At 35.4% G+C, this 26,728-nt stretch overlaps 2 long non-coding RNA genes across 2 annotated transcripts; one reads left to right on the top strand and one right to left on the bottom strand.

Moving 5' to 3' along the window:
- The first annotated feature begins 4,407 nt into the window (after window positions 1-4,407).
- LOC143249718 (uncharacterized) lies at window positions 4,408-9,173 on the top strand. Its single transcript, XR_013027918.1, has 2 exons — window positions 4,408-4,619; window positions 7,121-9,173. It is a non-coding gene; the product is annotated as an uncharacterized LOC143249718 (long non-coding RNA).
- Window positions 9,174-14,164: 4,991 nt separating this feature from the next.
- Window positions 14,165-26,357, bottom strand: LOC143249780 (uncharacterized). The gene is made up of 3 exons (XR_013027947.1): window positions 26,055-26,357; window positions 24,036-24,162; window positions 14,165-15,776 (listed from the first exon to the last, which is right to left on the bottom strand). It is a non-coding gene; the product is annotated as an uncharacterized LOC143249780 (long non-coding RNA).
- Window positions 26,358-26,728: the final 371 nt, after the last annotated feature.

The raw sequence follows: 26,728 nt of genomic DNA, 5'->3' as shown, positions 1-26,728 counted from the left end.
TTGAACATCTGGAAAAAAAACGTCTCAGTAGGCTCATTTCTCATACTGTAGTCCCAGTAGGTTAATTTCTCGTATTGTAGTAAGATGTGTGCGTCTCAGGAGCAAGCTATAGGCATCTAGTAAATACTAACCTACATAACACTTCCTTTACAATGTTTTCATTTTAATCATATTAATTATAATGTTTAAAATAGTTTTAACAACTTTTAACACGAGATTTCCTCTTATGAAGGTTATTTGGCATTGTTAGCTTATAGCACAGACTTATGACAAATCTCTCAAGCTAACCAAATCTAATGAGATATTGTCAAGGTTACTATTGAAAATATTATAAATACCAAAGTATCCAAATAATCGCTTAAAGCTATATTAAGATGAAGAGCCTCTATCGGTTCGTATGTATTTGTGTATACAGTCTTATGTCTGCCACGAAACCTAACGAAATCTTTATGAAAGTGATGTGCATTCTGTAGTAGACATACATACCTTTACCTCAGACACTTTGGGAACAATAGAGCCACGTGTATTTGGCAGGGCTGGGATTATCCTGATGATATACCACGTGGAACTGACACCAAACTCATTCTTCAGAAGAACCCTATACAACACACAAGTTACATTGTTTTCGTGTTTAATTACAGATTTCCATTCGCCTTATAACCATGAATTACCTACTAACCGAGCTTATTGCTACCTATTTACTTTTAATTATTATTGATAACTGAGTTAATACAAACTGTGATTCTATTAGTAAAATTCTTCAAGGTGTTATATTAACACTTATTTGATTGATTGTTTGTTAGTCTACAAATATGGATAACTGCTTTAAACACGTTCCTCTTGCCAACTTAAGAAAATACAAAGATTTGTTGTCTTAATGTTACAGTCGTGTTAGGTCAGATAAAAGATGAACTGTTTCTCATCAGTGTCAGTATCTAGAAATTAACGCCGATCTAGATCTGTTTATGTTTTTCAAACTTGGACAATTTTTCGTTTATTTTTAATTATGTGGTTGAAGAGCCACGAATAAAAAATTCTCTACTGATAATTCTTATGTGTTATCACCCTAACGGTGACTTTTATATACATGTTATTTTGATGGTTGAGCAACACAATGTGTTTCTTAAAATAAGTCCCTCTTTAAGTTTCTGAAATAGCTGACGAGAAATGAGACTTTTCCCCCTTTTATATCGCAGTACGAATTCAGTTGACATGCTATTTCCATTGTCCTCTTGCATATATACAATAGGACTGAGCTCTTTCACAAGGTTTAAAACAGTTCAATGACATTAAAATATCAAAATAAACATTTACTGCATTTATTATTAAATTTGGGTGAACACATTAGATAAGTGACGGGAAAAGAAATCAGTATATCGAAAATCCACTATTACGTCGATATCACTAAAACTTCATAATGCAAAATTTCTTCAAATTTGGTTTAACATTTTAAACGAACAAAATTTGAGTTCCATGCTACTTTTGAATCTGCGTTCACTTTCTACATCGTCAAAGTTGGTCATAATTATCGAACTATTAAGCTGATGGAAAGATCCGTGAGATGGACCTTAAAACACATTCTGATAAACATTCAACAGTTGAACTTGGAGATAAGCTTACAATACTACGTTTAAGCAGATTAAAAAAAGAGATACTTAAGTTTATTGAAATGTCTTCAATTGAAATTGATGTGATTTCCATTTCTACGGCTATTTTTCTTATGAAAATAGGTGTGATTGAAAGCTTGTGTACCTTTGTCAGTTTCAAATTCTTGCTAATTATCTGTTTAATTAAACAAGAAGATATGTCCTGCCACATCATAACGGCATCACAGGTTGAAGAGTTCTCTTTCGTAACTCAATCCTTCATCTTACGAATGAGAGTCCTGCTGGGAAATGCTTTGAGATGTGGTTCGAAGTTCTTTTGTGCCTTAGATTCTCTGCCGAACGAGTTTTTCATTTTAATGGAAAATTTAAAGGTTTCGTTACTCGAAGCATTCTATCCTTTAATACTTCAGATAACTTAATATTATAATTAGGAATGGGCTGTGACGTATTTCCCAGTTGTTGTTGTTTTGAATTAAGCACAAAGCTACACAATGGGCTATCTGTGCTCTGCCCACCACGGGTATCGAAACCCGGTTTTTGGCGTTGTAAGTCTGCAGACATACCGCTGGGCCACTGAGGGGCGTTTTCCCAGCTAAAAGTCTATTCGTGAGAGAAGTACACTGCTAAGTTATCGGAACTTGTTTACAACCTGAAGACGAAAAAGCTGATTATTCAGATAGAGGCCTTGCATGTCCAGGTGATTAGGGCGCTCGACTCGTCATCTAAGTGTCGCGGGTTCAAATACCCAAATAGCATGCAAACATGCCGCTATTTCTATAGTGTTATGATACTGTCAAGTTGCAGTACAAATTCGTTATGTTATTGATATATTACAAGTTACTGTTTTACAATGTACTATCTGATAGTGCTCATTTACGCACACATAAATTGTCATATTAATCCAATTATATTTGATATTGTTTTTAATCGTAGAATTTGTTCTACCACTACTTTTGTTGTAATTACGTGTTTTCAAGTCTTACTACTTACTATTCCTCAACTGACCTCTTATAATTATTAATCATTTTATTGCTTCTGTTATCTTCTGATGTTATCCAGTGGTAGATACAACTCTTCTGTAGTCGTGATTACCGTAGGATAACAAAACACAATAACATTAGTACATCTTTGATATTAAAAGAAGTTACATCTATATTTTTCTAATGGGTTTTTCTAGATTACAAAAGAATTATAAGGTCATTCAAAGACTTGAAAACTTAAGAACTAGCAAAACACGTAGAAATTATACTTTTGTTTTTATCAGTAACTTGCACCATTTCTACTCCATAGAGAAAATTAATATAAAGAAAGCAAAATTCGACGATAGGGCATTATGATGTGAAAATGTCGATCAACTTGATATGTGATGTCTTAAAGTATATTTTGTCTTGTATTTAAGTACAAAGAGCCTCGCTACTTGAAATCATATAATACTAGTATATGGTGTTTTCAACTTGATCATTATCTTATGCGACAGATGGGCTAACTGCCCAGACACACACCCGAAGTTTCAGGCATAACGTCCCTACTTTTGATATAATGACCAGAGGGAGTACAGTCAATCAGAAGCATCTTCTAACAACACTTTACTCGTAAACTTAGGAGAGAAGTTGACTGTTACTTTTATAACGCGCACACAACTGAAAATGCTGAGCATGTTCAGCAGCATACCACTGTTCGAGCCTCGAACTTTCCTAGATGTAGCCCGCCACGTTAGCTTTATGTCACTTTCGGCCTCAAATCGTATCAGCACTAAATTTCATATACAATAATTGTTCAACTTGTAAACAATAATGCATTTTTTAATCGTCTGTTTTTATACATTCACATATACTAAAGCACAACAAGTGAATATTAAATGTTAAGAAGTTAAATGCTACTGAACATAATATTAATCAGTATTTTAAAGTTACATTATAAGTAGTCCCCTAGTAGAACAGCGCTAAGTCATCGGACTTACAGTGCTAAAATCAGAGGTTTGATTCCCCTCGGTGGACACAGCAGATAGCCTAATGTGATTTTGCTTTAAAAAAAAGCACACACATTAGAAAACAAGTATTTTGCCTTTTGGATTATAGACTAAAAGTACAGTGACTTTTTTGTTGGTTTTGTTTCATTAAAAAAACTGCACATAAGGTTATTGTTCTGTAGTCTAGATAACACATGCATCCTAATAACACAAAACCTGATATTGCACAAAACTAAAACATTTTCAATCTGTAACTTAACAATTTGTTTCTCCAGAAAGGGTGCCGAAGGCCGTCTGGAGGGTTTAACTATTATATCACTCGCACTACTATACAGTAGTGTATTGTCTGTCAATCAATCAGTGGATACTAAAATGACGTTAGATAATGAACGCTTGACGTTGCAGTTTGTATTGTTGTGACACCAGTAAAACGTGCACATCTCATAAATCACGAGAAGAATTATGCATTCTGTAGGCCACAACGCACCATGACACAAATTTCAAAAGCATGAAATAGAAATATTTATTATTCTTAATTTTCTTTTTTATTCTTGAAACACAACACTATCTGCGAAAGTACAATTTATATGTGTGTGTGTGTGTGTATAAGGTTTTCCTCACAGCTGCACTAATATTATGCCTCCTAACCACTTTGTTTAAATGTAAGGTTTATTTCTGTTCCACACACACGTCCACAGACTTGGCAGTTTCACCAACAACAAAGAGTCAAAAATAGAACAAATAATTTCGCAAGACTATGTGTACATTAACCAAAGGGCTTGAAGTACATATGAGAGCTATTGTATAAGTACATGCATGTGTGTATACACTAAAAAAGAAGTTATGACTAACAGTTCCGGCTGGTACTGGAACATGTAACACGTACTTCGCAGCACGACATCCAACACGTTTGTAATATCAGCTTCACACCACCTAATGTTATCAGAATATGAGGTTGTTATTGATTTTGTACTAAGATAAACGGACACCCCTCAGTGTTTAGGGCGGGCCGGTTATGTGTTTTAAGTCGACAAAATGATCAAGTAAGTGGCTAACGTAATAAAAAAATTACAAACATTTGTGCTATAAGAAATGCCCAAATGATCACTCTACGTTATTACATCGGTTCTTTAAGAACAAATTTAATAAATTCTGTCCAAAACACGATCCTCTCGAATTAAAATTTTGTTTGTTTGTTTTGAAATTCGCGCAAAGCTACACGACGGCTATCTGCACTAGCCGTCCCTAATTTAACAGTGTAAGACTAGAGGGAAGGCAGCAAGTGATCACCATCCACCGCCAACTCTTGAGCTACTCTTTTACCAACGAATAGTGGGATTGACCGTCACATTATAACGTCCCCACGGCTGAAATGGTGAGCATGTTTGGCGCGACGGGGATGCGAACCCACGACCCTCAGATTACGAGTCGCACGCCTTAACACGCTTGGCCATGCCGGGCAGTTATGTCTATGTACTCTATTTATTGTAACTAATGTCAAGGAGGCTGCATTAAGATTTATGTTATTGATATATGATAATAAATAACGAAAACTACATAAAATGGCATTCAAAAGTATTGATGGAAAATGTGTTCAAAAACTTCTTTAATATGTATATTTTTATTGACTCTTTGAATATATGCTGCGCTTTTATAGACGGTGAGAGTAGAAAGTTGCGTATCAGTTGCTGTAAATATAAGGGACAACCCAGTGATTAGAGTGCCGGAATGTGGACCCGTACATTAGGGAAATGAGCGCGTTATAGGAAAGATGGTCAAATCCTACAATACAATGCTGCAAGAATAGCCCAAAAGTTTGCGGCGATAGTTAGCTATCTTCTCTGTCATCTAACATTTGAGATTAAAATTAGTTAACAAATAGTTCACGAATAGCTCTGTTCAAAATGTAACAAACAACCAAATATTATATTACAACACTAGGTAACGCGCACCTTTTCGTCTTGACTGGTGGTTATAGTTATTTTTTTCTAACTTAGGTGTTATCTTCAGCTTAAAAAATACACTTTCATTAACAACGTACTAGAAACTGAAACAATGACTCATTAACAATGATACCAATTTACTATAAAAAACAACAAAATGTAAGGAAATGTTAAAAAAAAAAAACATCACATAGGATTCCATACATGTACGACCGAAAGTGATTACGAATTACAAAGGTAAAATGACCTTGCTTGGTCTCGGACTGGATATTGAGAGTCCAGGGTTAGTGACATGAAGCCAAAGGACACACTTCTCGCTTTCAGCTGTTGGCGTGTTGTAACAGTGATAGTCAATACATCATTAGCCAGTTGAAAGAACCGGGCAAAGATATTTAGTGACAGATGCAGCCGGCTCGTTGTCTTCTTCCTTGTCTTTAGTTCCGACCTAACTGTTCAATCACATGGTGGTGTTAAAATTTAAATTTCAACTCCAAATATACGAGTTAGAGAAACCTACTTATCACCACTGAAGAGACAAAATAAGAATATAAGATACAAAGTTAGGCAACAGTTCAATGCAGCGTAAAAAATAAAAATAGCTGAGAGTTTAGGCTTTAATTATATTTATTTCAGTCTCAGAATAACACCTGAAAACGACATCAGATTTAACAGTTGTAACCAGAGTGAAAAAGTGTAAAGAAATGGATGTAAGGACTAATAGGGTTGTGTAAAAATGTAAAAGAGAGTAAATGTAATGATGAACTAGAATTACAAAGGAATAGGTGTAAAATGAATTAACAGTTTTGAGTATGTATACAGAAACATATAAGGTAATTAACTAATGGGTGGAATGCAACGTGAATATTAGTGTCGTACTTTTATATAGAACATTTCCCACTCCTTAGCACGTGTATAACATCTTACTCACGAACTTTTGGATACAATATTACAATCAAATATATATACGCAATCAAAATGTGATGTAACAGCTCTATCAACTAATAGTAATAGAGGTAAAAAATGTAGTAAAACAACGAAATAATTTAAGTTGTTATAAGATGTCCCTTTAAGAAACCACTAATTGATTGGCATGTGAGTACCGTCACACAGGAAGATGTGAACAGACAAAAACTTCTTGGATGTGGCTAGTAGTTTGCTCGTTTTCACACTTCTTTTGTGGCTACAAAAGTGTAGTTCTTTGTTTAGTAAATATTAATCCAGTTACAGGCAGAAAGACTGTGAAAATTAATGCTATCATCAAAATTTCCAGTAAGTTAAGGACTATAAACATTCTTGTTTATATTGATTGAGCAATCCCTTTATCATGCTTCTAGGATGTATAATATTACCTGTATATATATGTGTGGTTTTATATATTCGTAATATGTTATAACAAGTAAAACATTAATTACTTACTACTCTAGTTGTCATGATCTTCTAGTTGGAGATTTTGTATTTGAAGTTATTACATTAATATTGAAATAATAAAGTGAAACTTATCGTAGTTTCTGTTGTTGTTTTTTCACACCAGAGTGAGTTAATCTTCATATTTGTACATATCTAAATGGAAATATATTGATTATGTATCCTTCTTTCACTAGGTCTGCAGGAAGACTACCTGTGTGCTGGTCCTCCGCTGAGACAGCGGTATGTCTTCGGATTTACAACGCTAAAAACAGAGGTTTGAGTCCTCTCAATGGACACAGAAAATAATCCGATGTGGCTTTGCTATAAGGAAATCCACAAATCCTGTGTGTTGACTTAGTGGAGTCAACAAGAGAACCAGTAGATAAACATTTTTACTTAAAAAAGATACAAAGCGAAAATATTATATACTAAATAAATGTATAGATTATACAGTGAGTAGGTACGGACCAAATTATTGATTTTAAGTCAAACACTGTATCGAATTAAGACTCACTTATAGAGTAATAATACATACACACAAAAAGCTCCACCTAAAACGTTGATTGCCCTTTTATTAAACACTACATCTAATGTAAGGTTGGACAATATTCCATTAGAATAATAGCTTATAGAATGACAAAACACATACAAATAGAACCACCTAAAACACTGGTTGTCTGCGTTGTTAAACGCCATACCTAAAGTAACGTTGAGCCACATTCTGCCACAAAATAATATATATGTTTAGACACAACCTAACGGCCCGGCATGGCCAAGCGTGTTAAGGCGTTCGACTCGTAATCCGAGGGTCGCGGATTCGAATCCCGGTCGCGTCAAACATGCTCCCTTCCCACCCGTGGGGACGTTATAATGTGATGGTCAATCCCACTATTCGTTGGTAAAAGACTAGCCCAAGAGTTGGCGGTGGGTGGTGATCACTAGCTGCCTTCCCTCTAGTCTTACACTGCTAAATTAGGGACGGCTAGTGCAGATAGCCCTGGAGTAGCTTTGCGCGAAATTCAAAGAAACAAAACAAAAACAATAGACACAACCTGAATGAAGGCCCGGCATGACCACGTGTTTAAGGTACTCGACTTATAATCCGAGGATCGAGGGTTCGAATCCCTTCACACCAAAGATGCTCGCCCTTTCAGCTAGTGCAAATAGTCCTCGAGTAGCTTTGCGCGAAATTAAAAAACAAACAAACTTGGATGAAATACGTCAGTATGTCAGTAAGTGTCATGTTTGATTGTAGCCGTTTTATCGGGTAGTATATTTACAGACGTTGGCAAACAACCATAGTGGTGATGGGAAAGTTTAGGCTTAACCAAGGATACACAATCAAATTGAGAATATGCAATATTGTTGACCAATGAAGGTGTTGGAGTCACTATCATATTTTCGAACCACTGTTTCAACAATATGTGAGTAATGGATTGTTGCTTTATTCTCTTGGAGTAGACCTTATTCTTCAAGGTGAAAATGCAGCAATGTGGAATGGACATAATCGACAGATAATTTTGAATTGAAAGACTAGAGAAAGAAGATAGTTACTCAACAACTAGTGACTTATTCTTGTGTGACAGAATAATGTGATACGGCTGTTGCTCCCACTACGCACTCAGGACTATAAAGAGTGGAGTGCATTTTTGTGACAACATATTACGAATAACGAATTTTAGGACTCAAAGTCCTAGCACATTAACCATTACGCTACACTCGTCCACAGCTAACAACATGTCTGAAACAAACGATTAATGGTTCTTAATTAACATGATACTTCCAATATTTACATTTCTTTTGATAATGCTCTAAATAGAAAGAAGCTAGAAATTACTTACACTGTCTTTCGGTCTGGAGAATTATAACATAAACGTGTAGATTTACTTTACAACCATAATACTGCTTTGTATCTAATGAACGTAAGAGTATTCAAACTATTTGTGAAATGTTTCCTAGAAGTTCATACAGCCTCATCCTCTTTAAGAATAACTTTCACAATTGCACGAGTTTTTTACTTTTCGATCACCTATCAATATTAAAGGCAAAATACACCACTAGCTGTTGTAACGGATTTAATGTTATACATGTATTTTGATATCTATCCTTGCTTTAGTTTAGTATATATTTAGAAAGGCATGTAATGTATACTGTTAAATATGTAATGCAAAAGTCCTGCCTGTACTCTAGATTTGTAGAAAATTCTCGAACGTAAGAATCAACAATATACAATGTGTGTATCCAAAATACTAGTGATTGAGAGTATTATTACCAGCTGAATTTTCGAAAATCTCGCCTAATGAGTATTAAAGGTAGTCATCGCAACATGCAAAGAGACAGTTTAATATAGTGTTGAATCGCTACAGTGCTATAAACTTCGGAAGTCAAAATTGTGATAAGCGCTTATTAATCAGAAAACTACAGATATTTGATATAATGGCCCTACGTGTATATATTTTGAGCATTACATGCCGTTTAACTTCAGTGAATTAACTTCGGGCGTTAATATTTGTACGAGGACATTAAATATTTTCTTCAGTAAAAAGTCAGCTTGTAAGCAGCGTGAGGCCAGCCAAGAATAGACAGCTAGCTCGCTTAAAGAAAATCCACTCAGAATTAATTCACTTGTGGTGGACTTGGACCGTCGATAAAATATTCAGGAGACTGCATATTGTTTAAGAGTTTGTAACAGTTTTGTATATAAATCATTTTTTTTCGTAATAACCGCTGTTTGTATATTAAGATATACTTGTGTTAAGAAAGATAATTGTATTAATCTTGTTGGCAGATATCATAAATTTAATACATATCGCCATTTAATTAATTTCTAAATTAAAATTAAATCTTCCGGCTATTTGAAATCACAATACGCAACGTAGGTAACAATAAATCGGGAACTCGTTCGAGATAAATTATAGTATACAACATAATAACTTGGGAACTTGTGTCCGAAATCTAAGTCAGAGACAAAATTCGATATAAGTTGAAATTCAAATCGTAATTACATTTACATATATCAGTGCCAAGAAGATATGATCATATCTGATCATCAAGGTTTTCTTGAGTCACCCTCCCTCGAGCAATTAAAAAGTTGTAACAAAAATGAATTTCTCGAAATTGGCAAAATTTTAGAATTAATGGTTAAAAAATCAATGAGAGAAAAAAGTAAAAATATATTGTTGAAATACTAATCGATAGTGATTTGTTGTCTGAGGAAGCATTAGGGAATACTCTAGTGTATCCACTAGCAAATCAGAGTTGAGTGATAAAGATAAGTTAGAAATTCAGAAAAAAGATTAAAACAAATTAAGCTGAAACTAGTCCACATCGAAGCTGAAAAAGAGCAAGCCCGTATCGCAGCCCAGAAAGATCAAGCCTGTATCGAAGCAGAAAGAGAAATTAAACGTCTCGAAGCTGAATAAGCTTTCAAAGCCGAAAAAGTAACTGGGCTGAAAGAAATGGAGATTAAACTCAACTCCGATCGACCAAGGCAAAATGACAACTTTGAACTCAATAAATATATTAAAGTACCACCATTTAACGAAAATAAAGTTGATAAAAATACTTCCAACATTTTAAAAAGGTTGCCTAAACCATGGAATGATCTATCGAAAAATGATCATTATTACAGAGCGTTTTGACTTGTAAAGCACACGAAACTTATACTTCTCTCTCTTTATAGAAGACTATATGGATAAAGAAGCTATTCTCAAGATATACGAGCTAGTACGAGAAACTTATCGCAAGTAAGATAACCAAACTTGTATGGAATTCGCCCAAGAAAAAAAGTTTTATTTTGATCGATGATATAATTCTAGGCATATTGGCGACAGTTTTGACAAATTAAGACAATCATGTCAAATTGAGGAATTTAAAGCGCTGTACGACTGATGACCTCAAAACTTACTTGGATAAAAATAAAGTTGAAACACTAAAGGAAGCAGCTGTTCTTTTCGATGCTTACAATTTAACACATAAAACAACTTTTCATGAAAAGGAGCTCCTGCAATCTCAACACAAACATGTACCTGTTCAGTCCACTAACGTTGAAGATTCTTCTAAAAAGTACGGTTCCTCTAGTTCGAAATCTTCTGACAGTGGGGATAAAACTTTATTAAAATCATCAAAGCCTGTCTGCCATTTTTGTAAAAAATCCTATTCACGTTATGTCCAATTGGTGGCGTTTACAAAAGAAAATGATGCAACCCCTCGTGTATTCGTGTTCACATATGGATCTACTTTAACCAGATCACCCGATGTTGTTAGGGAGGACTTTAGACATTTTATGTCTGTTGGTTCTGTCTTTGACAAATGACACTGCTAGTCCCATGCCCATTCGTATTTCACGTGATACCAGGACGACTCAGTCATCATTATTAAAAGGTATACTGCCTTTAAAGTTCTGCCACTGCTGAGTCTTTTATTTCTCAGAGTATTGATGATGATTTTGTTAATGTTCCTCTTCATAACATTTTTTTTTTAAACTTCAGATCCAGTTTCACGACTAGTTGTGGTTGGAGTAAAACCCACTCTGCCAATTAAGAGTGTATCATTATTTTTGAGGAACAGTTAGGCTACGGAAAAAGTTGTTGCCAAACCCAAAATGGTTAGCGATTTAATCAGTGTTTCATCTAAGGATAATGTTGTTGTTGAGGATAATCTAGACGTGTTTCCCTCGTGTGCTGTGATTCGAGCTCAGGCTATGAGATTAAGCCAAAAAGATATGATAGACATGTATCCAAAGGACGATATTATATGCTTGACTCAAACATTTTTTTTGGATTTGACAGAGATCTTGTGAATAATTGTCATTCTGAAAATTCGTGTATGAGTGACTATGATGAACGTAAGGGATCCGGTTCACCTGGTGAAGTTCCGTTTGCTAGAAGTAAACTAATTGATGAGCAAGAAAAGGATCTGCAGATCTCTTCACTATTTAAAAATACACTTCCAAAAGATAAACTGGAGAAAGTTTCAAATAGTTTCTTTTTCAAAAACAGTGCACTTATGAAAAATGGAGACCACCAAATGTGTCAGCTTCAGAGAACTGGGCTATAGTTTGTCAAATCTTTGTTCCAAAAGCATATCGTTCTGAAATATTGAAAGTTGTCAATGAACTCCCCATGAGAGGTAATTTAGGTGTCAACAAGATATGTGACAAATTATGTGACATTTATTTTGACCAAAAATTAGGCAAGGTGTTTCTCATCTTTGTAAACCTTGTAATAGATATAAACTGGTTGGAAAATCTAATGAAAAACGTTACATTGCTCCTTTGAAACCTATTACAGCTTTCGAAGAACACATCAGTCGTGTGATTTTTTATTGTGTTAAGCCAAAAAGATAGCAATATAATTTTATTATCATAAGATTGTTTCTATTGTTTTTGTTGTATAACATCATGATTATTGTAGTTGTATAATTATTTGACAATACTTAACGTATTGTTCGCCATGTGTATGTATATATAACATATTAGTTTAAAATTGTCTAACGCCAATATACTGTTGTACATTTATTTTAATATCTATATTTGTTTCAGTTTAACGTATATTTAGAAATGTATGCAACTTATATCGTTAAACGTGTATTGCAAAAGTCCCTCCTTTTCTCTAAATTTGTAGAAGATTCTTGAGTGTAAGAATCAACAATGTACGCTGTATGAATGTAAAATACTAGTAATTGACATTATTATCATTAGATAAATTTTCAAGAATCTCCCTAATGAATATAACAGGTAGCCATCGCAACTTGTGAAGAGACAATTTAATATATTGTTGAGCCGCTACAGTCAGTATACTATAAATATCGGAAGCTATAAATGCGATAAAAACTTATTAATCAGAAAACTATAGATGTTTAACCAGGAACGTTTATAGATTTTGCAAATTACAAGCAGTTAAATTCAATAAATGTAAAAACTCAGCTTGTAAGCGAAGTAAGGTCAGCCAGGAAATAAAAGCTAGCTAGCTTAAGCGAAGTATAGTAACAACAACAATTAACTAATTTACTCGTCGTAAATTAGGAATGGCAAGCGTGGGAGCGTTATAATGTGACGGTCTATCCCTCTATTTGTTGGTAAAAGAGTTGCTCAAGAGTTAGTGGTGGGTGGTGATAACTAGCTGCCTTCCCTCTAATCTTACACTGCTAAATTAGGGACGGCTAGCGCAGATAGCCCTCGAGTAGCTTTGCGCCAAATTAAAAAAAAAATAGTTTGATGCTTTATATCACAACTAACGATCTCTGTAAATCCCAACTAAGTTAGTCTTTGTATGTCTGTTTATTTTCAAATTTCTTGCAAAGTTATGAGAGGGTTATCTGCGCTAGCCGTCTCTAATTTAGAAGTATGAGAATAGAAGGTGGCTAGCTAGTTAACACCACCCATAGCCAAATCTTGGGTCACTTTTTTACGAACAAAAAGTGGCATTAACCATCATATTATAATGCCCTCATGTCAGAAAAAGCAAGTATGTTCGGTAACTGGATTCGAACTCGTAAGCAGTAAATTGCGAGTTGAGTTCCCTAACCACCATACTCTAGCTTGAATTGGTTTGTTTTGAATTTTGCGCAAAGCTACACGAGGGATATCTACGCTAGCCGTGTCTAATTTAGCACTGTAAGACTAGAGAGAAGAAAGCTAGTCATCACCACCCACCGCCAACTCTTGGATTACTCTTTTACCAACGAATAGTGGGATTGACCGACACTTTATGACTCCCCCACTGCTGAAAGGGCGAGCATATTTGGTGCGATGGGGATTCGAAACCGCGGATTACGAGTTGAGTGCCTTAACCACCTGGTCATGCCGGAACCCCAGATTCTAGGTAGAAGATGTATGTGATTACTATTCGAAAACTAAATTCTACAAATTGCTTGTAAAAAGTAATTTTTTCAAAACAGTTATGTAGACGAACTTAAAATTACAATGTTAACATCACTAGTTTGTTATAAACGTGGGATAAAAAACAAACTTATAAATACAATATAAAATTTACACATTAAACATTTACGTGCATCGTGTTTTGTACACACGATCTCATATCCCTCTCAAAACACTCCATAAAGATGGCTTAAATTACATAAAAGCAAGTATCATTTTTAAATATTCATAATCTCGTGGGTCATTAAGAATAAAAGACAAAAAAACCGCTGCACGTATTGTCAACAGCATTCTTTTGAATTTTAATGACATAAAAAATAGTTATAAGTTTACACATTTCACGTTGCTCACGGTTTGAAGTGTGCACGTGATCAGGTGCACACCTCAACCCCCAATTACGTAGAGCTCAAATTACACTAATCAAGTTGGACCACCCTGCACATTAGGTTTACCAAATCATACCCTTCAATACTAAATCACTAGGTGCTATGTAAGATTCACTGGATTTTCATCGCTAAATTGTTTTTGATAACACCAACGTTATAATTCATTACCTATATAGTTGTTAGTCTTGGTTGTTGTAGTAAGGTAGTGAGTGAATAGCTGGCACAGCCCTCCTTAATTAAGATATTTTGTTTGTTCATTAAAGGACGAGTTTGTTGTAGACACAGTTTCCTGTTGCTTGCACAAACAATGTCCCTTTTTGTAGTTGTTGTTGGTATTACATATGAGATTCTGTTGGTTTTCAATAACAGTGTTATTACTCTCGTAGGTAGTTAATGTATAGTCAATCAACACAACTTTATTGAATCGGATTTTGATTAAACAAAATAATTAAACATCGCTGTAACAAAAATAAGACAATAGCCTTATCTACCATTCCACCTTAAATTTGCTATGATGATGCTAAACCATTATGTAATAACAATAATACAAATCTATATAAATAAACGTCAGTGTGTATGTATCTATTCTTTAGACGTTTCCACATTTCTTGATCGATCAACACCAAACTAGACAGTGATACAGGATGATATGGGGGAGGTCATGTAGGAGGAGGATTTAGACTCCCATCTAATTTCATACCTAATTTTGGAAAATTATCAATGCTTTATATCCGTCATTATTAGAATGAACAATGAAACCGTTATTGTTAGAATTCTTGAAAACAGAATGTCTTTCTTTTTAGTATTGGCACCTTTATGTATCTTTGTTACACTTTTATTGTTTATTACGTTGAGGGAGGGGAAACACAATTTCGTGTCCTAGGTTACAAATGAATTTTTATTCTACCCGTTAAACGGATGGGTACTCTAGCTAGTAATATATATCTAGGAAATTGTTCTTCAGTTATAGTTATTAAGTTATACAACAAAAACAAAGATTGAAACTATATTGTAACATCGTAAACTATATTTAAACATCGAATTTCTTCTCTCTTTTCACTACTTTGAATTATTTACTGTGCTTCTTGGTGTGTTACAAATGACTGTTTTGAAAAAAATAATATATATATATATTTAGTGATACAAGCGTAGTTGAGTTGTCCCAAGAACTCAGCTAGGACTGTAGAATTCTCTAACAATGAGCTAACCAAACCCACTTGAACTTTTTAAAATCGTCATTTCCTATCGCGTACTCGTAACATTTACGTTAATTTGTTCTCGTATAGTTCCGTAGATAATTATCTGATCTACACCCATTCTCCAACATTTTCAGCTTCGTCCTACAGAGGTGCCGCTCTGTAATTTTTTTTCTTTCTCTGTTGAATGTTCAAATGCTCTGTCTCGAAAACGGCATCATCACAGCTAGCGACCCCTGTCGGACTCGAAGCAGCAGGGAAGCAATTGGTAGCCGATTACTTTGCAGATAACCGACTACCGAAAAGTACTTGTAATTACAGTCTTCTCTGTTATGCATATCTCCAGGGCAATACAAGAAGAGAGGAGATGGGGAGCAACCTTTCATTTCTGTAATCAGTCGGCAAAATAAATTACCGTTGGATAGTCAACCACTGACGCACACATAGACACAATAATTATATTAATTCTATTAACCGCAATTTTCCTAGCGGTATTTGTTTTAACCTTTGTTATTATCGTCATTCTGAGACCACTTACCTGGAATTATTGCAAGTGTTAAAATTCCAACACAATTCCTTTTTCATCAGCTTTCATATAAAAGTTGTCGCTGCAATATAGTTTGTATTACCATCAAAGTCTACACACAAACATTTAATCACAGATAGAAAGAGAAAACAACAATTAATTTATATACATCAAGGAACAGGTGATCAAAACCTGAAAACAGTACAGCATCACATTTTCGGAGGTGCTATTTTAGTAATAACCAGTAAACAGATGAGACGTGTGACCTGCACTGGTCTTTGAGATTCTGGCTTAATTGATGATCGCTATCTGTGACATGAAGAGTGAAGAACTAACCATCTTCTGTGTTCATTGATTATCGAGAGTGATTTAAAATGGAAAAAAAAGAAAAGTGAAAAGGACAAATAATTTCCTTGATTTCTACTTCCTATAGCTGATAAACTAACACGTACAAGACTAATGTGGACACTAGATCTAATATTCAAGGTAATGACGTAAAGTGATTTTCCGCGGTATTTAGCGATCACCAAACCATTCATGTGAAGTGTAAAAATCAATGAAAGCAGGGGCGTAGATTTTTTACACCCGATGGGGGGATGATTTTTGCAACCATTTATGTAGACTGTTCATTTTGCAAATTGGTAATCTATGATTACGTGAACCTGAAAGCTGTAAACATGCAGTCAGAGTAATCTTGTTGCCACGATACTTGCATGTATACTTAGACCTACTGACTGATACTTATGAACTATCGCTTAGATCTAAAAGCCTAGAAGCACGCCTATATTAAAAATGTACATTTCGGCTAATAAAAAAAACCTACATCTAAACCTAATTATGTAATTCGATTGGTAAGAACACGAGAATTACAAGAACAAACACAATTTGTAGGCCTGTAATGCAATAAAACAATTCAACAGACCAAACTGTAGGGAGGGGTGATTGTATGCACCATACCCTCCACCTAAAATGAAGGGGGGATGTATCCCCAACCCCCAGGATCTACGCCCCTGAATGAAAGCTATAGAACATGAATTTTCATCGTGCAAAGAAGTTACACTACGCAATTAATGAAATGGTTGCATTAATTATTCCACAATATTCAGTTATGAAGAGATTCTTTGCTTGAAGAAGGAAGCACAATCACAAGATGAATCACTAAGAATAAATTATTATCTCTGTGAAAATAAACAAACAAACATGTACGGATTTCTGACGTATCATTTGTATACTATCTGATAATCAGATATCTAGTCATGCTCAATACAAAACAATATTTTTCGTAGTGAAAGGTTCTAATGACGCTGAGTTGTCCTGTGAGTAATATTTCCTTCAGACATTACAACTTATGAGCATGAACGTTCTGGAATTCCAATGAGTTGTATTTGATAAAGAAGAAATTAATAGACTAATTGCACACATTAAGTACTTGTCTCCAGTATGTTGAAAACTCATGGTTATGAAAAATGATTTAAATATGCCTCAAACAATTGTACAAACACATACAGACAAAACGAAATTTAACAAAGTCTGTCCTTCAATGTTTTTTCTTGGAACAAGAGCGAGGAATATGCATTCATACTATTGACCATAACATCACATACTTCAACAATAATTAATAGACCATACTGGAGTTATGAATAAAGCTGATAAAAGTGTCTGAAAATATGACTAATTTCATGCTAATATCTATGAATTTTTATTTTTGTGAATATTATGATTTTTCTTCTTATAGAACTACAATATTTACAAAAGCTGACATGCAGATAAAAGCGTCGTTCCCCGCTGGTACAGCGGTAAGTCTACGGATTTACATTGCTAAAATCAGCGGTTCGATTTACCCTGGTAGACTCAACATGTAGCCTAATGTGGCTTTGCTATAGGAAAACACACACACAGCCAAGATCTTACCTACTTGTTTATGACGACATGTAAGTATTTGTATTTACAGTAAAGGCTATTTGTGACTCTCTCTGATTTTTAACTATTCACACGCCATTCACGTAAAGTGGTTGACTGTCATTCTTATGGCCAGGTGGTCAAGGCACTTGACTTGTAATCCGTGGGTCGCGGGTTCGAATCCCTCTCACACCAAATACGCTCACTCTTTCAGCCGTGGGGGCATTATAAGGTTGCGGTCAATCCCACTATTCTTTGGTAAAAAAGTAGCTCATCAGTTGGTGGTGGGTGGTGATGATTAGGGGCGGCTAGCGCAGATAGTCCGCGTGTAGCTTTGCGCGAAATTCAAAACAAACCAGAATAAAAGCGTCGTTCTAATAGTTTTTACAGTTGTATAACATAATTTAGGTACAGAAAGAAATGAAATTATTATTCGAAAAATCGTATTACGCGAGCACTTAAAATTTCTTGTGCGTATTATTTATTGCTTTGAAGAGAAAGAGAAAAAAACATAACGTGGACGACACCTAACGACCAATTTTTGTGTCTCATCTATAATCAGCTTATAATGTTAAGAATGCAGAAGGTCACTTATTTAACCTGACAAGTTAGATAGGTGGGTTGAAGACGTTAAATACAAGAGACAAAGAACAACGGGGCGTGACAGTTAAACCAAACAAATCTCCGGTTGAACTTTTGTCTTGCGGGGCACATATTAAGGAAGACTAAAAACGTTACACAATCAGGGTTGTAAAACAAAAGCACAAATAAAAACTGTGTCTGTGTATCACTTTATCTCACGAAAGCAGCCTAAAGTATTTTTAATCGGTCGGCTAAAAGAGCCGCTGGTCTTATTTAATACACACCACCTATCGGGGCGCTAATGTTCTACATGCCAGTAAACTACCTGAGAGAAGTTAGTCGCCACTTGGAATTTAAAATGAGCGCCGTCTGTCAGATTTGCTAAGTAGTAGCCTGCAATCAGCAGTAATAGAACTAATCTAATTAGAGAAAATTTTGAAGGGTGGTTATTAGGTATGTTTTAACGATGCCAACTTCCCATCTGAACTTTACCGAGCCATGAATTAACAGGTTAGACAAGTAATGTTTTTCAAAATTATAGTCTTTCAGAGTCCATGAGAAATGTTTTCCAATAAATTCTAGGAATTAAATGCTTCGTGCCAGAAATGTTCCATAAGATGAGACGTGTGTATATAAAGAGCAAAAACTATTGGAAAAATAGCTCAATTTGTATATTCGGAGCAAAAAGTAAAATAAAAAGAGCACAAAATGGATAAGCACAGTACGAAATATTTGTACTGATTTATGCCTTAAAGGATGCATTCTACCCTATCAGACTCCATCTGTTCAATAATTGAGGTGTTTAAGTTACATGAGAAGTACGAGTTTTCAAACGTGGGATAAAAAGGGAAAACGTATTAATTGTTTAGTAGTTTATATTAATGAATAAAGCAAATTATAGGTACTGCAACAGAAAATGTATATTTCTTAAAATAATGGAAAGAATACGTCCGTTAACCAACCAGCATCGGATTTTCACATATTAGAGTAATACAAGACAATTTCTATTGACGAACTACAGCTCACCTATGTTCTGCCTCAGAAGAATATGTTCAAAAACATATAAATGAAGAATTGTGCAACTTATTTTAACCAATAAAAATATCAAGTACGGAAGTATTAGTTCAGCACCTAGAATTCTTTAATATTACTTATCATTAAAGCAGAGCCTGGCATGGCCCGGTGGTTAGGGCGCTCGACTAGTAATCTGAGGGTCATTGATTCGAGTCTTCGTCACGGAACATGCTCGCCCTTTCAGTGATGGGGGCAATATAAGCGATAGTTATCCAATTATTCTTTGGTAACAGTATTGCCACAGAGTTTGTGGTGGGTGGTGTTGACTATCTGCCTTCCCTCTAATCTGTCACCACTAAATTAGGTTGGCTAGCGCAGATAGTCGTTCAACAACTTTACGCAAAATTTAAAACAAAACAAGCCAAACCAATCATTAAAGCAATCTACATTTTTGTTGTCATCTTACTATTATACTAAACCGAAAGTCTACAAAAATATACAGCAAGCAGATGGCGTAGTTATTTGATTCTTTGAAAACAGATTTTGAAATTTAGTTTCTTTTCGTGTTACGTGACAGGAATACTATAAAGACTGCGGAGGAGTCTATTATTTGTATGTTTTTTTTATTGAATTTCACTCAAGGGCTATTAACGTTAGCACTCCCCAATTTAGAGGCGATAGACTAGAGTGAAGGAAGGTATTCAACACCATTCATTTCCAACTTTTGGGCTACTCTAATCGAATAACGAGATTGACCGTCATATTAAAAAACAGAAAAATTTGTTTCACCATATAGATGATTTTCTGTACTGTAATTCTGTTATCAGTTTTTGAAGAAAGCTTCGATCATCTCACATGTGATCAGATTATATCCTGTGAAATCTGATGGGAACAAACTCGTATCTTCCGGGTGTAGGGGAATGAACAAACTCCTTGTCTTTCAGCAAATTACCCCTTAATTAAAGAAAATATAAATGTTAATAATATTTATTTGTATTTATCCAGTTAAAGTAGCATCTAAGTAAAGTCAAAATAAAACAATAAATAGGTACGTATTAACAGCAATAAATTATTATCTACAAATCTTCCAGTTGTTTTTTTTTTTTTAATTTCACACAAAGCTACTCGGGGGCTACCTATGCTAGCCGTCTCTAATTTAGTAGGGTAAGACTAGGGGGAAGGCAGCTAGTCATCACCACCCACCGTCAACTCTTTTACCAACGAATAATGGGATTAACCGTCACATTATGACACCCCCATGGCTGAAAGGGCGAGCATGTTTGGTGCGCTGGGGATGCGAACCCTCGACCCTTAGATTACGAGTCGCACGCCTTAACACGCTTGGCCATGCCCGGCGGGTCCAGTTGAGATTTAAAAATCGTATCATAGAATGGTGCATGAAACATTTGCGGGAATGTTAACCAGTGTTGAACGGAATACTCAATAATCTGTCGAAAAAATATCCTCTTTGTGTATAATATTTTCAAAAACTTTCTGACTGAATTAATCAAGTCTATTGACATTTTTATTTCATTTATTATATGTCCAATGTTCTTTTGTTTAGACTTTGTATTATACATTATATATATATAGAAAGAAAGAGAATATTAACAATAAAGAGTTAAGTAAAATAAAAAAATCAAAAGTAAGGACTGTGGTAAAAACAGCAGATCTAAACCTCTGACTAATTTTAGTTTAACATAAATAAAAATAAGTCGAAACAAAAATAAAAAACGCTGCAACAGTTGAAAGGATCTCCAGGATACAATGTGGGATATAAAATGTATCCTAGGTTATGGAGGTGGCTGCGATGGGGACACACCGTCTATCAGTTTTAACTTTCGTTCGCTAGTCTTACATAAAGAAACAATATAAAGGAATTGCTTTGTTTGTTTGTTTTTTGAATTTCGCGCAAACCTACACGAGGGCTATCTGCGCTAGTCGTCCCTAATTTAGTAGTGTGAGACTAGAAGGAAGGCAGATGGTTATCATCACACACCGCCAACTCTTGGGATACTCTTTTACGACCGAAAAGTTGAACTGACATCATTTTATATCGCCCCCACGGCTGAAAGGGCGAGCATGTTTGGCGCGACCGGGATTCAAACCCGCGACCTTCAGAATCCGAGTCGAACGCCTTAACCCACCTGGCCATGCCGAGCAAATGAATTGTACCAGAAATAAAAATAATAGAAGTAGAAATTATGAGAGTGAGATGTGGGTGCTCAAGCTCACAAGTCCCACATCTACATCACCCTTCACTGCCTGCAGACAGTTGTGGGAAGGTCACTGCTCTCTAAAATAAAGAAAAAGAAGAAAAATTAAAATTAAATAAAAACTAAAAGTAAGAATAAGGTTCAACCATTTGGGAGTAAGTAAGTTATGTAACCTTACCTCCTGAAGTTAGCATTGGTGCTAAGACGAGTCGCGAATTATGAACCTACCGATGCACAATCCATGCACGCTAAACGAAAGGCCACGCTCAGCCTATACATGACTTTTCAATATGGTCACCAACGTGCTTCGTAGATCACATTTCACTTGTAATGGTAAAAAAAAAAAGTTAATAGATTTGTACAACAGCCGTTGTACTTCACCTTTGTGTACTGCATTCAACTTAAGTGATTTCTGTGAAATTGCTGGGTACATTTCAGGAAAAGTGAACAAGTGACATTGAGTGCGCGTATGTTTCGTTTGTTGCATTACGACAGTGACAGGGATCAAATGTGAAATAAGTCACAGAAAATTTAATCAATGGAAATTAATACCACAAAAACAAATACGGGTGAGAAATGTCAAGACAGTGAGTAATGTGCAAGATAATATCTAAATCTGTTTCCATGAAGACAGATTGTCACTGTCATCGGTGTGTATGACCCGACAAATTGACTTTTAAAAAAAGATATACTCACAGATGGAGAAAATTCTGTTGAATATGTATTGAAACTTTTAAAAGAAGTTTGTAAAAGTAGATGTGATGCGATGGACTCGTAAAATTGGGTTTGATATAAGCAAGCACCATAGTGGACTTGGTATGTGGACATGGACGTCCACAAGAGGGCACTTTCCCCATGAATTATCCACTTTGCTTTCTCCTAGTTATAACTTCGATATTGTTTCGTTATCCTGCTATCATATGTAATATATCCTGAGAACCTGTAACAAGAACTAACTGAAACATTGTGACGTTAGTGAACTTTGTACTGTGCACCTTGTTAACAACAATGAACTGGTGACTCTTCTCAGCAAAGGCCCAACATGGCCAGGTGGGTTAGGACGTTCGACTCATAGTCCGAGGGTCGCGAGTTCGAATCCCGGTCACACCAAACATGCTCGCCCTTTCAGCTGTGGGGGCGTTGTAATGTAACGTTCAATACCACTATTCGTTGGTAAAAGAGTAGTCCAAGAATTGACGGCGGGCGGTGATAACTAACTGCTTCTCTCTAGTCTTACACTGCTAAATTAGGGACGGCTAGCACATATAACCCTTGAGTAGCTTTGTGCGAAATTCAAAAAACAAACAAACTTTTCAGCAACAAGCTTGTCTTATTGATAAAAAAAAATGTACTTGCGAGGTCTACGGAACATATACGTCATACGCTGATAACAGATGTATAATAAACGTGAATACCTATTACACTGTGTGTCAGATGACGTTGAAACACGTTTAACAAAGGCTAAACGCAAGACGTGAACTCGTTTTCCACAAGCATATTTTTACGTTATGTCCATATACACACACACATACACATGTACGCACGCACATAACTATAAAAACGTGCGTGTATAAGTTGAAGAATGAATTTTAATGAAGGTGCTAAGCTTTACTACCTTTTATTTCAGCCCATGGTACGAATGCTGTTCAATCCCTCAATTAAAAACAAACAAACGATTAAAGAGCAACTTGAATGTTGAGGAAGTGTTACCTCTTAAATTAAAAAAAATATTCAGCTTACACACTCATGTGGACTTTCAAATTAATACAAGATAGAACACACATCATAATATCTCAGTATGTGACGTCATAACAGGAACTTTTTGTTTAATCAGCTGAGAGTGACTGCTACAAATAATTGGAAGTTAAACATAGCATGTAACAGTTGGTATTATTAAAAAGAACGTGACTTAGGCATAATCTCTTTAATCTGCTTTGGATGGGATGTTTACATCTTTATGCATGTATGTTACTGTAAATTTATGTATGTTATTTACAGGAGAGCAAAAAGGCGAAGTGGTTTGGGTTTAACTTTGCTTTAAGTGAATGCCAGTGATTCAAGTGCTGTTGGTTAATGAGAAATCATGACATCGACTGTACAATAATAACAGTATAAGCACTTACAGCTTGGGTGATATGTACATGTTACAGAGTGACGCTAAAGTTTATGACATCGATTGTGCAAATATGTTAAGGATATTCCTAATATTGTAGTGAAATAAGCGCTTAAGTCATTTGTTTCACAATGGTTTGATACGTGTTAAAGACAGTTCAATGTAAAGGATGATTTAAGAAAGTGAAAAAAAAATTATAACAGCTCATGTTTGTCATTGTAAACCATCAAAATGTGCACGTGAAATAAGATTTCACGTGTTCATGAGACTACTTAAAAAAAGAAGTAAATACATTACATCACTCTAAAAGTGTATGGCCTTTACAGTGCGTTTTCTGGTGTTATTTGCACCCATACTGACGTCCTATTTCTCAGCCAAAGCAGAAGATTCAAATGATTTGTTCGGATGACGTCAAGATGGAAAACTAAAGATTCCATAAAAAAAAAAAGAGACGAAAAGAAGTATATCAGAATGAAGTCACGGTGAAACGGATTGTATTTTATAGGTAGCGGAATACCACCAAAAATTGACCAATTTTGGGAAGGGTACATAATAGCTCTTTATAATTCACAACATTTATACACTCAAATCATAAACATGTGTCCATATTATAGATATGAAATTTCCAGGATGAGTTTGGTTTGTTGCGAATTTCATCCAAAACTACACGAGGGCTATCTGCGTTAGCCATACCTAATTTAACTATATAGGACCAGAGGGAAGACAGTTAGTCATCACCACACACCGCCAGCTGTTGGGCTATTCTTTTACTAACGAATAGTGGGTTTGACCATCACATTATAATGTCCCCACGGCTGAACGGGCGAGCGTGTTTGGTGTGACTTGGATTCGAATCTGCGATCCTCGAATTAGGGGTCGAGTGCCTTAACCACCTGGCCATGCCGGACCTCCAGAATGGTAATATCCCTTGCAACTTAATGCTACTAAAATTATCCGGAAAGAGAAATGCAAGAAATCTTACTCCAACTGTGGTTAGCAAAGGGTGGCATGTTGTATCATATGAAATTCCACGAACATAACGGTTAGTGGCAAAAGTCATCTACGAGCTTCAAACAAAGGCAAGTTTTATTTAGGGAAGCTTGGACACGTTACATGTTTTAAAAAATTGTCACAAAAGGTGGGTGATTAACACATTTTTCATCATTCTCAATCAACATGCTAAGCCTAAACGAAAAGTAACATACTGCATTACGAACATCATTTGTATTATACAGCATACAATGGTCCTAGCAATGTTTTGTACACTGATGATATGCACTCTGTTTAAATAACCAACCATTCTGGCAAGATGTTTAAGGTACTCGACTCGCAATCTGAGGGTCGCGGGTTCGAATCCCCAACCCACCAAACATTCTCGCCCTTTCAGCCGAAGGGACGTTACAGCTACAGTTAATCTCATTATTTGTGAGTAAATGAGTATTCGAAAACTTGGCAGTAGATAGTGATGACTAGTCTTTCACTACTAAATTAGAGACGGTTAGCGCAGATATCCCCTTTATAGCTTTGCGGGAAGTTCATACCAACCCAAACAAACTACCAACTTTTCATTGTTGGAAACAGAAGAAGAATAAAATAATCAGAAATAGAGACAATACTATTACGCAAGAAAACAATATAAAATAAACAATGTTCAAAGTTTCCCGACAAAAATTATTGTTCTGAATCTCCTGCTTCTGATACTTAGTATCAAGTAATTTTTACAAAATGAATAGGAATTTTATTTATAATCATCGTGTATTTTAATAAGAAATTAATTATTATGACTGATATATATATGTTTAATTTATCAGCTCCAAACGTTTTCACTGTTCATCACGTGACCTAAGTAATGCAACATTCTGTGTTTACTCGCCTTGTTTGTTATTGTAACAACCACTTAATACGTATGTTATTCAAGCTGCTACACTCTCATATCACTAGTCTTTAGACCGGGGTGGCTCAAAATCTGGTCTGAGGGCTAATAATGCTAAAAATTACAGTTTCGATATCCACATTACATATAACACAGATAGCTCACTGTGTAGCTAGATTTCTACACAACAACAAACTAACACTAGTACCCAAAACCAAACTCGAGTACTGACGAACTTTAAAGTACAACAAAGGTTGTTGTTGTTTAACAAAATCTTAACCACCATGATGTTATATTTCGTCTTTTAATCGGTGATAAAGGTATTATTTTACTATATAGTACCTCTTTATGCCCCCCAGTGTTTATATTTCGTACCCAAATCTAAAAATTTCTGAGAAAATTTTCAACATAAAATAATACATGCTTGGTGAGATCGTATACACCTCAGAACAGCAAGTGCTTTCTGCAGAGAGATAGGTGGGGGAGTATGAACTTTGCCACGCCGGGATACAGCTCACATGCTGCGGCATACGCCTCGTCATCACATCGATGAAGACTACCATTAACGTAGGATGTGGCCTAACGTAAATTGGCACTTTGGCAGTTCTAAACACAGTAATTTCTCTGCTAGCGTGTCATTAGATGGAGCTCTTTGTGAGCCAACTAGATGGAATAATTAATTCAACCCGACAACTGGCTCAAAACATAATGTATGTACTCAGTGAAAACACAATGGCCAGGAACGTTGTTCACCCGAAAATCTTACCGAAACAGTTTTAGTTCCAGTGAAGTTTACACTAATTCCAAGCGAATGCGGGACATACATTCTCACAATTCCAAATTTAGATGTGAAGACATAAATTATGTCATGAACAAAATTTACGTTGTACTTTAACCTGCAATAAATCACTTCGCCTACTAACCCGAATCATCTAAGGAAGTTCCTAAAAAAAAAAAAAAGACCAGTTATTTACGTGGAAAGCATTACACCAGTCTCATTCCAAAACAATCGTTTTTTGAATGCTAATGTAAATATGTGTGCATGTAGGTGCAATTCTGTTAGATACGTTAAATGTTATCAGCTATAGCTCTGAAAAGGTATTTGCGGTCATCACAG

This window comes from Tachypleus tridentatus, chromosome 1 (assembly GCF_004210375.1).
Source record: "Tachypleus tridentatus isolate NWPU-2018 chromosome 1, ASM421037v1, whole genome shotgun sequence".
NCBI lineage: Eukaryota > Metazoa > Arthropoda > Merostomata > Xiphosura > Limulidae > Tachypleus > Tachypleus tridentatus.
The sequence above is the reverse complement of the archived record's forward strand: the minus strand, read 5'-3'. Positions and strand labels throughout refer to the sequence as shown.